General features: G+C 46.8%; 1 protein-coding gene across 2 annotated transcripts in view; it reads left to right on the plus strand.

Annotated features, from left to right (window-relative positions):
* The window catches only part of CDK14 (cyclin dependent kinase 14), a 1,214,920-nt gene that overhangs the window by 509,624 nt on the left and 688,264 nt on the right, over nucleotides 1-17,032 (plus strand). The gene's annotated exons all lie outside the window — the stretch shown is intronic.

Below are 17,032 nucleotides of genomic sequence, written 5' to 3' on the forward strand. Positions count from 1 at the left end.
TCTTCTCCAAGCTGAACAGCCCTAACCTCTTCAGCCTTTCCTCATAGGGGAGCTGTTCCATCCCCTTTATCATTTTGGTTGCCCTTCTCTGTACCTTCTCCATCACAACTATATCTTTTTTGAGATGCAGCGACCAGAATTCTACACAGTGCTCAAAGTGTGGTCTCACCATGGAGCGATACAGAGGCATGATCACATTTTCTGTTTTATTTACCATTGCCTTCCTAACATTGTTTGCTTTTTTGACTGCCGCAGTACATTGAGCCAACGATTTCAATGTATTATTCACCAATAGCATCGTAACAATAATTTTGAGCTGATAATGTACACAAGATTTATGCAGTACATTTTGGTACCAGTGAGTCCTTGCTCAGCAGGACTTGCAGTTTAACTGGATACCTGAACCACAGGGTGATAGTGAGTTTTGAGCTTTATTGGGAGTGTCTATAGGAGGGGCAGAGCTTCAAGTCTACTTTCCCAGCACCTATCCTATGACTATAAATACTAGCTCTTGCGCTTATCCTCCTCTTTCATCCAAAGGGGTTCCCAAAGTGAGTTACTGGAACTATTAATATTAGTAGTAGTAGTAGTAGTATGAAGGTTATTTTCAACATGCCATTATATAAATATAGAATATAACAGTAAATTTAGTCTGCCTGGTTTCATTCCTGGTGCACTGCTATATAGACTCCAGTTTCTCTCTGGCTTTCCCCTCACTTCTTTGTAACTTGGAATTCCCTGTGGTTGTCATTACTCTTCTTTGTCTCCACCTTTCTGTGAAGAAATATTTTCATTATAGTTGGACATGCTAAGGTACAGTAATACAATGTAGTTTGGATAAGGTCATAGAGCAAAGATATTCATAAGCCACTTCTGGTCCGTAGAGTTTTTGAGCCTGATTTTTTTCAAGATTTTTTCACCTGTTGTACATATGATAACTCTTTACCTAGACCTACAGAATATTAACTGGACTAAGAGGGAGGTGTAAAATGAAGATGCTGCTTTGGAAACGCAATGTACATGTGGGCTCTCGGCTTCATTTGTGGATTCAGATAATGTAAATGGTGTTCAGATCTGGATGATGGGTAATCACCAGCAAAGAAGTATTTTTTTTATTTTTGCCTCAGACATGGAATGGTATGGCATGGCATAACATGCATAACCAACTTTGGCACCATGGGCTGAATTTTCTAAACCATTTTATATGCTTTAAACACAGCTTTCTGTGCGTAAATGCTTTTAGAAAATTGCTCGGAGCATTTTAAATACACACAAGTATAATCCGATTTTGTGCAAGTGACGTAGCCCTCCCAATTTTTTTTTTGCTGATTAGCAAGTGTCCCAGCAGGGCCAGCAGCCAGCAGCTACTCACAAGACTTCTTTCAGCAGCGACAGGCAGCAGCAGAAAAGTAGGGAATCCTCATTGGCGGGAAGAATGAGCGTTGGCATTGGGAAGGAAGATCAGTCAACTGTGAGAAGGAGTCTGTGTGGCTGCGGGGGTGGAAAAGATCATCAGTGGCAGGAGGCCAGGGTTGGCGGAGGGAAGATCAGCAGCAGCAGCAGCATACAGGCTGCAGGCAGTTCTTACGGCACTCTGTTGCCCAAGAGAAGTCTGTGTGTGTGCGTGGAGGCAGGAGGAGTAAGAGGCATCCAGAGAGAAGCACTGGGAAGATCAGCAGCAGCCTATATAGGCAGTGGTGGCAGCGGCGGGACTCTTGTTAGGGAAGAAGGAAATAAGGCAACATGAGGCTGCTTATTTGAGCGCTTCTGCTATAGTTTGAAAGACCGGTCCAGGCACAGCCTGCAGAGGACAGGGAGAGAAGGGGATGGTCTTGACACTAAAAGTAAAACAGAGAGTTCTTGCTTTGTAGCAGTGGAGACTAGACTGCTGGGACGGTGTAGGGGTTGGGGTGGGGTTTGAGAATGAGACTACTAGGGAAACTTTGAAAGTGAGACTTCTGGGGATGGAGGCGTGGGTGTGGGGAAAGTGTAAGACTGCATGGGATGGAGGCGTGGGTCGGGGGGGAAGTGTGAGACTGCTGGGGATGGAGGCGTGGGTTGGGGGGGAAGTGTGAGACTGCTGGGGATGGAGGCGTGGGTTGGGGGGAAGTGTGAGACTGCTGGGGATGGAGGCGTGGGTTGGGGGGGAAGTGTGAGACTGCTGGGGATGGAGGCGTGGGTCGGGGGGGAAGTGTGAGACTGCTGGGGATGGAGGCGTGGGTCTGGGGGAAGTGTGAGACTGCAGGGGATGGAGGCGTGGTTCTGGGAGAAGTGTGAGACTGCAGGGGATGGAGGCGTGGTTCTGGGAGAAGTGTGAGACTGCAGGGGATGGAGGCGTGGGTCTGGGAGAAGTGTAAGACTGCTGGGTCTGGGGGACGTGTGAGACTGCAGGGGATGGAGGAAGTATGAGACTGTTGGGGGTGTGGAGTTGTACATCTAGGGGGAGTGTGAGAGTGCCGGCGATGGAGTAGGGGGGTCTGAGTGAGAATGCTTGGGATGGGGGGAGGAAGGACCTGAGACTGCGACTATACCTAGTGAGATTATATTTCTGGCCTACTGGCAGGATACAGCATCTTTTGTTGCAATAACTGCCATTGTTCCTGTTTTTATAGTAGGGATGTGAATCGTTTTTTGACTATTTAAAGCAATAGTCAGATATATTTTAAATCGTCAAAAATCGTTGAGTCACGATACAATAGAAATTCCCCCGATTTATCATGAAAAATCGTAAATCGGGGGAGGGGGGAGGGCGGGGAAAACCAGCACACCAAAAAAACCCCTAAACCCACCCCGACCCTATAAAACGAATCCCTTATCTTTCCCCACCCTCCCGAACCCCCTCAAAACTTTTTATGTGTACCTGGTGGTCCAGTGGGGGCGCGGGGACCGATCTTCCGCTCTCGGTCCATCAGAGCCATTTTGGCTGCCACTCAAAAATGGCGCCGATGGCCCGATAAAAAAACAAAACCCACCCGACCCTTTAAAAATGACCCCTTAGCTTCCCCCACCCTCCCGATCTCCCCAAAACATACCTGGTGGTCTAGTGGTGGTCCCGGGAGCGATCTACCGTTCTCAGGCCGTCGGCTGCCACTCATAAAGATGGCGCCGATGGCCCTTTGCCCTTACCATATGACAGGGTATCCGTGCCATTGGCTGGCCCCTGTCACATGGTAGGAGCACTGGCTGGCCGGCGCCATCTTTAAAGATGGCCGCCGCCATATTTAAAGATGGCCGCCGCCGTCTTTAAAGATGGCGCCGGCCATCCAGTGCTCCTACCATGTGACAGGAGCCGGCCAATGGCACGGATACCCTGTCATATGGTAAGGGCAAAGGGCCATCGGCGCCATCTTTATGAGTGGCAGCCGACTGCCTGAGAACGGGAGATCGCTCCCGGGACTACCACTAGATCACCAGGTATGTTCTGGGGGGCTCAGGAGGGTGGGGGAAGCTAAGGGGTCATTTTTAAAGGGTCAGGTGGTTTTTTTTTTTATCGGGCCATCGGCGCCATTTTTGCGTGGCAGCCAAAATAGCGCCGATGGCCCGAGAGCGGGAGATCGGTCCCCGCGCCCCCACTGGACCCCCAGGTAATCGTAAAAAGTTTTGGGGGGGTTCGGGAGGGTTGGGGAAGGTAAGGGGTTAATTTTAAAGGGTCGGGCCTCACTACAGAAAAAATAACGATGTGAATCGGAGCCAATTCCGATTCACATCACCCACGATCAGATTTGTTCCCCCCTCTAGCCAAACCCGATCGTTAAGACGATCGGGCACACGATTCACATCTCTATTTTGTAGTAGAGAATGAATGCAATTTTGGAATAATGATGGTAGTTAGATTATTTTGTGTTGATTATTTTTTATTTTAGATATTTATTTAAAAAATGTATATCCCGCTCAATCATAAATTCTTGGTGACAAATGCTTATTAGTGAATAGACCCCACTGAGAATAAGGAGACCTGCACTAAATAGTTCATGTTTTTGTCTGTTAAAGTTTAATGCACTTTTGTAAATAGAGGATATAATATTTGCTTTGGATTATAAAACATTTTTGATCCTAAGAGTATACAAGATATCTAAAACTCTCAAAATGGTACAATAGTCAGGAAAGGTTGAGAACCACTGCCCAAGAACACAATTCAGCCTCCTATTGGGAAGTGCAGATTGGAAAACAGAACAGATTGGATTGCTTCAGATCCCTATACAAATACAGAAACCTGTGCTAGCAGATTATCTAATCCTGGTTGCACCTGCAAACCACAGATAAACTCTCAGCAAACACAGAATAAGGAACTGCAAATAGAAATATGCAGAGAAAAGCTGAACTAGAAACCTTAAAAAATCAGGCTCTGCTTATAGTGCAACACAGGAGAAAAAGAGATGCATTTCCTCCTGTGCTGTACAAATACATTAGAGAAGAAAGAAACACTTCCTACAAAGGAATGAGCAGGAAAATACTCCTGGGAGTACATAACATTTGCTTTTAAATGCCACCTTCCTCACTCAAAGCGCCGAAGGAGACCCAAAACGGTTTCAGCAAGATTATAAATACAATAACAGGCATTTTGGCATGTTAACACTTAACTTTTTGAAAAGGGGGCTCTACATTACAGTGTGGTATTTATTTGGGCCCGATTTTAAAATAATTACCTATGACACACACACACACTCTTTAAAAATCTGTTGTCAGGTGCACTCTGACGCATTATTTATCAATAAGAGTTTAACTATCATGGCTCTGACCCATGCACCTAGTGGTCACCTGTGTTAGCCTTGGGCCTGGCCAAAAAATTGGTTCTGGCTATAACACTGGTGCATAATTGTACCCGTACCAGGGAGAGGTGTTCCAGATGGAAGAGTTGGGATATATGCAAATACTTTTTTATTTTCCAAAGTACGTACATAAATTAACCTGCTCACGTCACTCCCTGCGAAAAGCTGGTACAACTTTGTGCTCTGTATTTTATTGGCAGTGAAGGGCAATTACCTGAGCATTTTCAGAGCACATGTATGCACATAGTTTCCCTTTGAAAATGTGGGGTAAAACCTGCATCTCTAAGTTACACGCAGCGTTCTATAGTTAGGCCCCCCCCCCCCCCCCCATGTGCAGGACTGTAGAGGCACTTGTTAATAGTCATAAAGATGCAGAGTTTGGATGCTGTGTAATCTGGATCAGCTTGAATTTTTGGAAGATGCCAGTTTGGAAACAAAAACTTGGAGGCTTAATTTAATCTGTTGGGAGATGAATGCCTTCTTTGTGGACTTTCTATGAGCCCTGTTTTTGAAAAACATTAATTTTTATAATTGTTTTTAAATTCTCTATGACAAAACTTTTGTATAAACAGGGAACTTTGAACCTAGGGAAGCTAGAAACCATTTCACTTCTGTGCACCAGTTATGAGATTCCCCTTTTCTCTGTAGTCTATATCTCCGCACTAGAACTGCCACAGAATGGCTGGCCTAGCAAGGGGTGTGGTAGACATGAAGGCGAGAGCTCTAGATGTCACAAATGAAAATCTGTTGTATCTCCGCTTTGTCCCTTTGCTTTCACATATGTCATAAATAGCAGCTGGCGGGGTTTAAGTCAGACATATTCTAAAAATCAGTTAGAATGAACTAGAAGCAGACAAGACTAACAATCCCAGAAAAATTTGGTTATCAAATTAAGTATATTTTGTAGAAAAGGTGTAGAGGAGAAAATCTATTATAATATGAAATCTGAGTAGTATAGCTAGCTACTGGAGGACTTGAAATGAGAGAATACGAGACAGAACAAAAAAGTGCTGGAATGTTAGTGTTTTTAGTTTTTAAGCAGTATGACGAAGTTTGCTAGTTCTTGTTTTCATTAGAGATGTGAATCGTGTGATCGATCGTCTTAACGATCGATTTCGGCTGGGAGGGGGAGGGAATCGGATCGTCGCAGTTTGGGTTTTTTAAATATCGTGTAAATCGTGTAAATCGTGTAAATCGAAAACCGGCAACCTAAAACATCCCTAAAACCCACCCCGACCCTTTAAAATAAATCCCCCACCCTCCCGAACCCCCCCAAAATGCCTTAAATTACCTGGGGTCCAGAGGAAGGGTCCCGGTGTGATCTTTTACTCTCGGACCTCCGAGCGTTGTAGAAATGGCGCCGGCGCTACCTTTAACCTGTCAACAGGTCAAAGGTAGCGCCGGCGCCATTTTGTTTTTTTGTCCCCCGACGTCAGGAGTGTAGGAGATCGCTCCCGGACCCCCGCTGGACCCCCAGGGACTTTTGGCCAGCTTGAGGGGGCCTCCTGACCCCCACAAGACTTGCCAAAAGTCCAGCGGGGGTCCGGAACGATCTCCTACCGCGAATCGTTTTCCATACGGAAAAACGATTCGACTGCAGGAGGTTGTTCCGGACCCCCGCTGGACCCCCAGGGACTTTTGGCCAGCTTGGGGGGGCCTCCTGACCCCCACAAGATGTACCAAAAGTCCAGCGGGGGTCTGGAATGACCTCCTGCAGTCGAATCGTGTTGCCATACGGCCGGCGCCATTTTGCGCAAAATGGCGCCAGCCGTATGGCAGTTTTAACATCTGAGTAGCTGGCTCTCCCATAGGGACTGGTCCCATAGGGACTGGCTCTCCCATAGGGACTGGTCGCTTGTAAGGGTGCTTGGTTTTTACCACTGTAAGTAGATTGGCCAGGTATGTGGTCCAAGTAGTCTCCTGCCAACCAGTCATGGGGTGGTTCTTTCAAACCTTTTCAAGAAGATAGCTGGATCTTCCCCTGCCTTCATCTCAAACAAAACAGAAGGAGATGGGCTTGTTTGTGTGATGGAGTTTTGTATTATTTGGACTAACTGTCAGCAAGCCCTGTTGCTAATTAAACTGTTTGAATAGAGTTTGAATCCCTCTCTCTCATCAACTTTTATCAATAAACAGAAAAACAGCTCTACTTACCAAGGCAGTTCTTTAAATAAGAAAAACAGCAATTCAGTTTGTAGCTATGCAGTCTGGGCCTTCCCTAGGTTCCTATTAGTCCCTCCTGGGCCTGGCTAGTTGTATTTCTGACCTTCACCCAGGACCAGGAGGGACTAGTAGGAACCTGCTATTAAGTTCACTTAGAGAATAGCCACTGCCATTAGCAATGGTTACATGGAATAGACTTAGTTTTTGGGTACTTGCCAGGTTCTTATGACCTGGATTGGCCACTGTTGGAGACAGGATGCTGGGCTTGATGGACCTTTGGTCTGACTCAGTATGGCATTTTCTTATGTTCTTATGTGGAGCAGGCCAGATCTCTGGAGCCAGTTGTTTAAGATATTCTGGTGTTTTCTCTTGTATATCCCTTTACAGAAGGATGCACATATTTCTGGGGTTTGGAGGGAACCACAGTTCATGGGACCTTGACCAACCACTCTCACTGTGGTGGCTGGGCTGGCTGGAAGGGAAGAGAGGGTACTTACAAATGACTCATGGAATGGCACTGTTGCATGCTGGAAGTCCAAAGGAGCAGAGGGAAAGTGCTGGATCAAAAAAGAAAGTACAGCACTTTTAATGTAGAAGAAACTCATTTCCCAATGAACCATGCACAATAGGATGAAAGCATTGGTTTGTACCTGGAGGTATAGGAGAAATTCCTGTAAGTTTGAGAAAAAGCCTCCATCCACCAATAGCTTATTTCTTCATGCTTCTATTCCTGTAACTCAGTCTTCCCCACCAGAACCTTCTCATTATGAGACCTTTTACACCTTCCCCTTTCCTTCTGTCTGCTCAGCAGTTTTCAATAAAAGAGCACCTTATGATCCAGCCTTCTTAAACTTTTGAGTTGGCTACATCCAAACTTGTCAAATTGAGACTAGCAGCAGCTGCCAGCTAAGTCGCAGTGCTCCTCCTTCCTCCTGGAGGCATCCTCTGCTCTGATATACCAGGACACTCTTGGCTCCAGTGTGTACGTCTCTCTGAAGTTTGAGTCCTTCCTGTTTCTAACAGTACTAGTATGGACCCAGGCATGCAGGTCAAGTTTCTCCATACACCTCATGGTACTTAAGCTCCTCCTCATCTTTCCACTCTGTGTATTATGGTGTTTAGGGCTGAAAGGGGTATATATCTTCGGCACTTCAGCACTCTTTCCTTGTGGTGAGCATGGAGAAAACAAAACACAATTTTATTAGTGTTTCTATGCCATTTTGGATTGGAAACACATTTTGTTTTGTTTTCTGTCATTTTAAAATAATAGCACATCTCTGCTTCCTCCTGCTGCATGCAGTATGGCTCTGGGCCCCAGTACACCTGTACCCAGTAGGTCATTTCTACATAAATCCTACTAGACTTCACCCTGCTTTTACAAGAGGAAGCTTCTAGCAGTGGGAGGATCAATGGGAGGTATCTCCATTTCTGAATAAGAGTGAGGGTCCATCCCTGAAGGTGGGTGAGAGGGTACCATCTATAAGAACATAAGAAATTGCCATGCTGGGTCAGACCAAGGGTCCATCAAGCCCAGCATCCTGTTTCCAACAGAGGCCAAGCCAGGCCACAAGAACCTGGCAAGTACCCAAACACTAAGAAGATCGATAAAGGTGACTCAGCGAGTCACTGGGAGGAACTGGGGAGAGAAATCTTCCAGCGATTGTAGCAGAGGCAGCCAAGAGCTGAGCTCTTCAGGGCTCCAAGGAAGAAAAAGACAACTGCCTTTTTCATCCATTAGGAGAGGGATGTTCTTTCCTGTTAACTTTTTTTTGGGGCATGGGTTCCAGGAAAGGCATTGAAAGCTGTTCCAGGAGGATGACTGTTCCTTGGTCAGTGGAGTAAGAAGCTCGTTCAGGAGGTTCCTGACAACAAGTTGTGTAAGAATCTTTATCTAAGTGGGAGAAAAGGATTCCTGAGTTCTTGGAGGTATCTAAGGTGAAAGAGACCTTTCAGGAGCCAAAGGAAGCTGCACTTCACTCAAGGCGCATGAGGATTGTATTTTGAGCTGTGAACTATTTGAAACTTGTTTTTCCTATTTTTGTATCTGCTGTGTTGGGAAAGACTACTTGTGCTTTACTTATTTTGTACTGCTGACCTGATTGATTTTTTTTTTCTCAGTAAACATTTTACTTTCGTTTTGGAGCACAACATTTGGTGTATGGACTTTCATTTTGGAGTGACTGAGTGTAATCCCCTGGGCCTTACATGTTAGTCAGTTCTCCACAGCAGAATCCGGATTTCCAGATGTAAAATGAGGTTACAATCATGTGTCGCAGCACTCCGGCTGCTGTGGCTTTGCACAGTGGCATTTCAATTTTTCATTCCCTCTGTATTATGGTGCTGCAGGAGTGCCACCATTTGTATCATGTTAGTTTTATTATAGTAATAAAAGAGCTGTAACTGTCCATGTTAACAGTGAAACACAGCCACTGACAGGCATTACTTCTATGAATGAAAGATGATAATTTTTTGGCATCTTTTTTTTTTTTTTAAACCTTTTTATTAATAATTGAAATCAGTAAACATACACCATGGAAATCTAAAATTCTTTGATCATGTTTCAGCATCCCTGTGTTTTTCTTTCTTTCAGGAAAACAAACTATTTCTTCCTGGAAAGGGTGATGGATGCATGGAAAGGTCTCGTAGGGTGAGATGGGGGGCAAAAACAGTAGCAGTATTCACAAAGGCATGGTATAAACACAGAGGATCCTTAGTTATGAAGAAGTGAATGGGAAGCCAGAGATCAACTGGGGCCTACTAGGACAGTGAAACCAGAATAAAATTGGGCAGACTACATGGGCCTTATAGTCCTCTTCTGCCATCATATTTTTCTTCCTATAAAGAAGGGAAAAGGGGATTCTAGTTAGGGGAGAAATGTGTTTTTAAGAAGGAAATGCCCACAGCTTTTGCCTTTCATTGTTCCCTGAGTTCAGGTTAATCTGATCCGTTTCAATGCTGCTGTGTACTGTAAATGCACTATGCTCAGAAGGTGTTTGTGCTGCTTTGGGATGGGACACTTTGCATTCTTTACCATCCTGAAGGTGAAGCATGAGTATGTATAATGCCTAAAGCAGAGGTTTTCAAACCTGTCCTAGGAAACACTCCCCCCCCCCCCACCCCCCGGCCAGTCAGGTTTGCAGGATACCCACAGTGAATACGCATGAGGGAGATTTGCATGCACTGCCTCCACTGCATGCAAATTTATTCCTTACATATTCATTGTGGATAACCTCATGTTATAGTTAGTGAGGTTTGGGTGGACCCTTGGACACTGTAGCAGCTGACCACGCCCATGGGGGGAAGTCCCGTGAGGGGCCACAGGTCAGACTCAGCTCTGGACACACAAACACAGATAGTTCTTTATTTAGACAGTTTGAAAAACTACCAGAGGTGGCAGTAGTGAGTAGAAGAAGTAGCCCGGCTGGGCTAGTATTCTGCAGGGCGCTGGAACAGCAGTTTCTCCGGTAGCAGTGCTGTAGTGAAGAGAACTGAGAAAGTGAGTACAATAGAACATTCACAGAGCCCCAAATATGGAGAAGTCCTGAGATAGGGAGAGCTGGCCCTCGAGGAGTGAGTACCAGATCCCTGGAGGTAGAGAGACTTGTTGACAAAGTACTCACATAGCGGTTCCATGTAGGAGATGGCACTGGAACGGGGGTAGGCCCTCGAGGAGCGAGTACTTGGTTCCAGGGAGACAGCTCTGAGGAGTAGATTATAGTAGTACTCACTGATGGGGTCTGCAGCGAATTCTTCTAAGTAGAAGAGGAGATAGATGCAGGCAGTGGGTCAGGGAACATGGGCCCTTGAGGAGCGAGTACCGGTTACCTGATAGTGACCTGAAAGAATGAAAGAGGCCCTCGAGGAGCGGGTACCCCGTTAGCAGAAAGAGTCCAATGGAAGTTGGAAGGCAGAGTAGCTGGGTACAGAGAGCAAATCCCATCCGTAAAATTACCCTTGCTAACTCAACGGCTAGCAATAAACAGTAGGCTTAAATATCCGGGCAGCGTGACATCATCACAGGAGGACGCCCCTGAGGAATGCGCCAATGAGGAAATAAGAATGAGGGCCGCGCGGTGCGTGTGCCCTAAGGTACCTGGAGAGCATGGCGGGAGGCAGCACCCAAGCCGGTCCGGGGACACCGGAGAGGTTGGCAGATGGATGCTGCGGCAGCCAGGCATCTGTGGAGAGCAGGAGAAGTCACAGAAAAGGGAAAGGTAGGCAGAGTGAAGCCGTCGGGCAGCAACGACGGCTACCCGATGGTCTCAACATCTGAGAACCTGTCTAGCTGGAGGTTCTCCATAGAAACATAGAAATGACGGCAGAAGAAAACCAATAGACCCATCCATTCTGCCCAGCAAGCTTTCACACTTATTTTCTCATACTTATCTATTACTTCAACCGCTGAGTTTAGGGCCCTTATTGGTAACTTTTTAAATTCTAATTTCCTTCCACCCCCACCATTGATGCAGAGAGCAGTGTTGGAGCTGCATCAAAGTGAAGTATAAGGCTTAAAGTTTGAGGGTAGTAACCATCATATCGAGCAAGTTACCCCGATGTTTGTATACTCATACTGCTCATATCAATGCCTTGTTAGATGTTGTCTGGATGTAAATCCTATTTCTTCAATCCCCCCTGCCATTGAAGCAGTGAGCTGCGCTGGATATGCATTCAAAGTGAAGTATCAGACTTAATTTGTTAGGGGTAGTAACCGTCGCAATAAGCAAGCTACTCCCATGCTTATTTGTTTACCCTGACTGTGCAATTCAGTCCTTGTTGGTTGTTGTCTAAATATGAATCCTCTTTTCTTCATTCCCCCTGCCGTTGAAGCAGTGAGCTGTGCTGGATATGCTTTCCAAATGAAGTAACAGGCTTAATTGGTTCGGGGTAGTAACCGCCACAACAAGCAAGCTACACCCATGCTTATTTGTTTACTCAGACTTGTGCTACCTTGTTGGTTGTTGCCTGAATGCAAATCCTCTTTCCACATTTCCTCTTGCCGTTGAAGCATAGAGCAATGTTGGAGTCGCATTAACCATGTTAACGTTTATTGAATAAGGGTATTAATCACCAGGTAGTAGCCGTCATTCTCGCATGCCACCCCTATACCTCTTCTCTTCACTCCCATCCTCCAGGCTTTATGGATCCACAGTGTTTATCCCACGCCCCTTTGAAATCCTTCATGGATTTGGTCTTCACCACTTCCTCTGGAAGGGCATTCCAGGCATCCATCACCTTCTCCGTAAAGAAATACTTCCTGACATTGGTTCTGAGTCTTCCTCCCTGGAGTTTTAAATCGTGACCTCTGGTTCTGCTGATTTTTTTGCAGTGGAAAAGGTTTGTCGTTGACTTTGGATCATTAAAACCTTTCAAGTATCTGAACATCTGTATCATATCACCCCCGTGCCTCCTTTCTTCCAGGGTATACATAGTTAGATTCTTCAGTCTCTCCTCATAAGTCATTCGATGAAGACCATCCTTCTTTTTGGTCGCCCTTCTCTGGACCGCCTCCATCTTATCTCTGTCCCTTCGGAGATATGGTCTCCAGAACTGAGCTCAGTACTCCAGGTGAGGCCTCACCAAGGAGCTGTACAAGGTGATAATTACTTCCCTTTTCTTACTCGATATTCCTCTCTCTATGCAGCCCAGCATTCTTCTGGCTTTAGCTATCGCCTTGTCACATTGTTTTGCCGACTTCAGATCGATAGACACTATCACACCAAGGTCTCTCTCCTGCTCCATGCACATCAGCCCTTCACCCCCCACTGAATACATTTCTTTCAGATTTCCACACCCCTTATGCATGACTCTGCACTTCTTGGCATTGAATCTCAGCTGCCATAACTTCGACCAGTCTTCTAGCTTCCTTAAATCCCATCTCATTCTCTCCACTCCTTCCGGCATGTCCACTCTGTTGCAGATCTTAATATCATCTGCAAATAGACAAACCTTACCTTCTATCCCATCCACAATGTCGCTCACAAAGATATTGAACAGGACCGGTCCCAACACCGACCCTTGCGGCACTCCACTCATCACCACTCTCTCTTTAAAGTAAGTTCCATTTACCATCACTCATTGTCTTCTGTCCTTCAACCAGTTTGCTATCCAGGCCACCACCTTGGCACTCACACCCAAGCTTCTCATTTTATTCATAAGCCTCCTGTTCAGGACCATATCAAAAGCTTTGCTAAAATCCAAGTAGATGACATCGAGTGCTCTTCCTCAATCCAATTCCTTAGGCACCCAATCAAAAAAAGTTGATTAGATTTGTTTGACCCTTGGTGCTCATATGCTGCCTCTGGTCCATCAATTCTGCTCCTTGTAGATAGTTTACTATTCGTTCCTTCAGAAGCAACTCCAATACTTTTCCCACCACCGAGGTGAGGCTAACTGGCCTGTAGTTTCCAGCCTCCTCTCTGTTCCCACTCTTGTGAAGCGGGACCACCGTCGCTCTTCTTCAGTCACTCGGCACCACTCCCGTTTCCAGGGATCTATTGAACAGCTCACTCAGCGGAGCCGCCAGCACATCTCTGAGCTCCCTCAGTATCCTGGGATGAACCTCATCAGGCCCCATGGCTTTGTCCACCTTCAGTTTTCCTCTCTAGGACTGGTTTGGAAACCTCTGGCCTAAAGCATTGCTTCATGGCTAAACCACTATAAGAGAGATATTGAGGGTAGTTTTATGTTTAAATCTTTGTATTGAAATTCTCAAATAATATTCAAGTAATCTTGATGTAGATTACTTAATTGGGTTTAGATTACTAGATTGGATTGGGTACATAGAAAAGCAAAGTATCAGTCATAACAATGCCGAACACCAAAACTAAAATATATAGGGGCGGATTTTCAGAGCCCTGCTCGCCTAAATCCGCCCAAAACCGGGCGGATTTAGGCGAGCAGGGCCCTGCGCGCCGGTGAGCCTATTTTACATAGGCCTACCGGCGCGCGCAGAGCCCCGGGACTCACGTAAGTCCCGGGGTTCTCCGAGGGGGGCGGGCCCAGTCATCGCGGCGTTTCGGGGGCGTCGGCAGCGTTTTGGGGGTGGGTACGGGGCGTGGCTATGGCCCGGGGCGGCCCAGGGGCGTGGCCACGCCCTCCGTACCCGCCCCCAGGTCGCGGCCCTGCGCGCAAGAGGCTCGCTGGCGCGCGGGGATTTACTTCTCCCTCCGGGAGGCGTAAATCCCTGGAGAAAGGTAAGGGGGGGGGTGTAGACAGGGCCGGGCGGGTGGGTTAGATAGAGGAAGGGAGGGGAAGATGAGGGGAGGGCGTTAGAGGATTCCCTCCAAGGCTGCTCCGATTTCGGAGCGGCCTTGGAGGGAACGGGGGTAGGCAGCGCGGCTCGGCGCGCACCGGCTATACAGAATTCATAGCCTTGCGCGCGCCGATCCAGGATTTTAGTGGATACGCGCGGCTCCGCGCGTATCTACTGAAATCCAGCGTACTTTTGCTGGCGCCTGATGCGCCAGCAAAAGTACGCCTATTCGCGTTTTTTGAAAATCTACCCCATAATCTGTATCCCAATAGACCATATTGATGTGTGGGGGTGACATTCAAGTAAGAAACAAATAAAAAGAAGCAGATGTCTAACAATTATTCAAAATGTTCAAATTATAATAGTTATCCTATCAAAGGACTTACACTCCTATTCTGTAAAAAAAAAAAAAAAAAAAAAAAATTCAAGCTGTTCTGGATTAAAAAAAAAAAATAGGCTGCTGACTGCCTATTCTGACTGCTAATTGCTGCTTGGGGCTCGCTTACTGAGGAATTTTTCTGTGGAGAAGCAGGAACTTTTCTTCTTGCTACGGCCTGCCGCGATCCCTTCCGGGTCTGACGTCAATAGGAGGAGGAGTCCTAACAGACGCCCATAAAACCGGCGTCTGGCTGGAGGTATTTGCTGCTGACTGCCTATTCTGACTGCTAATTGCTGCTTGGGGCTCGCTTACCGAGGAATTTTTCTGTGGAGAAGCAGGAACTTTTCTTCTTGCTACGGCCTGCCGCGATCCCTTCCGGGTCTGACGTCACTAGGAGGAGGAGTCCTAACAGACGCCCATAAAACCGGCGTCTGGCTGGAGGTATTTGCTGCTGACTGCCTATTCTGACTGCTAATTGCTGCTTGGGGCTCGCTTACCGAGGAATTTTTCTGTGGAGAAGCAGGAACTTTTCTTCTTGCTACGGCCTGCCGCGATCCCTTCCGGGTCTGACGTCACTAGGAGGAGGAGTCCTAACAGACGCCCATAAAACCGGCATCTGGCTGGAGGTATTTGCTGCTGACTGCCTATTCTGACTGCTAATTGCTGCTTGGGGCTCGCTTACCGAGGAATTTTTCTGTGGAGAAGCAGGAACTTTTCTTCTTGCTACGGCCTGCCGCGATCCCTTCCGGGTCTGACGTCACTAGGAGGAGGAGTCCTAACAGACGCCCATAAAACCGGCGTCTGGCTGGAGGTATTTGCTGCTGACTGCCTATTCTGACTGCTAATTGCTGCTTGGGGCTCGCTTACCGAGGAATTTTTCTGTGGAGAAGCAGGAACTTTTCTTCTTGCTACGGCCTGCCGCGATCCCTTCCGGGTCTGACGTCACTAGGAGGAGGAGTCCTAACAGACGCCCATAAAACCGGCGTCTGGCTGGAGGTATTTGCTGCTGACTGCCTATTCTGACTGCTAATTGCTGCTTGGGGCTCGCTTACCGAGGAATTTTTCTGTGGAGAAGCAGGAACGTTTCTTCTTGCTACGGCCTGCCGCGATCCCTTCCGGGTCTGACGTCACTAGGAGGAGGAGTCCTAACAGACGCCCATAAAACCGGCATCTGGCTGGAGGTATTTGCTGCTGACTGCCTATTCTGACTGCTAATTGCTGCTTGGGGCTCGCTTACCGAGGAATTTTTCTGTGGAGAAGCAGGAACTTTTCTTCTTGCTACGGCCTGCCGCGATCCCTTCCAGGTCTGACGTCACTAGGAGGAGGAGTCCTAACAGACGCCCATAAAACCGGCATCTGGCTGGAGGTATTTGCTGCTGACTGCCTATTCTGACTGCTAATTGCTGCTTGGGGCTCGCTTACCGAGGAATTTTTCTGTGGAGAAGCAGGAACTTTTCTTCTTGCTACGGCCTGCCGCGATCCCTTCCGGGTCTGACGTCACTAGGAGGAGGAGTCCTAACAGACGCCCATAAAATCGGCGTCTGTACGGCGCATCGCCGTCAGCGCGTCGCCAAAGCCGCGCCTAAGGGGCGCCCGGCTTAGCCGGCTTCGCCGGATTTCGCTGGGACAGCTGGAGATAAATGGAAGATTCGAGTCCCGAAGGTAAAAAGAATTAATGGTTTATATTTATGGTCAGCAGCCATCGGACCCTGTCTAAATATAACTGTGTAACCAAAACCCTAACTGAAGTCTTAGGTTTTAATTTACTGAGCCAAACCTTTGATGCCCCTTCCTCATAGTGATGCCACATACTAAGAGGAAGGGGAGAATAACAATTACTTCAACACCTGTGATTGATAGCAACCAGCCTCGAATTCAGGACATTTTTGGTCGAACTACTTTAACGCCAGGTGCTGAAGTCTCTGGAATTGAAGTTCAGGAGCAGGAACTCAATTCCCTGACTAATGAAATATCTTTGAGCCCTGGAGCTCCCTCAATACCTGAACAGCCAACGGGAAGAGGAGGAGGTGTAACAACACTTGAGGATACCACCCAGAGTTTGGACTTTTTACCAGCGGGGGGTAAGGGGGAAGCAGTGGGAATAGAGGTACCACTGCGGACTCGTGAGTCCCCGCTGTCTTTAAGTCCTAATCAGGGGGATAGTACCGTATTGGTTCCTAGGGTTAAAAAGATGGAAAGTGGACAAGGGGAATTGTCAGCTGGTCCTATAGTTTTTGAGCCCAAAAAATTTACAATGGAAGAAATTGGTAGTATGATTTTCGCAATTCAAAAATCCATAATTGATTTGACCAAAACAGTTCAATTAAGTTTAGAGTGCCGGTAGAAAATTCAATGATAGATTTAGAACATAAAATTGAAGAGATTGAAAAAGTCAGAAAAATTTCAACTAAATAAAATTGAGCAGATGGAAAATCAAATGAGAAGGGCAAATTTGAGAATTCTCAATTT

This window comes from Rhinatrema bivittatum, chromosome 2, assembly GCF_901001135.1.
Source record: "Rhinatrema bivittatum chromosome 2, aRhiBiv1.1, whole genome shotgun sequence".
Lineage (NCBI taxonomy): Eukaryota > Metazoa > Chordata > Amphibia > Gymnophiona > Rhinatrematidae > Rhinatrema > Rhinatrema bivittatum.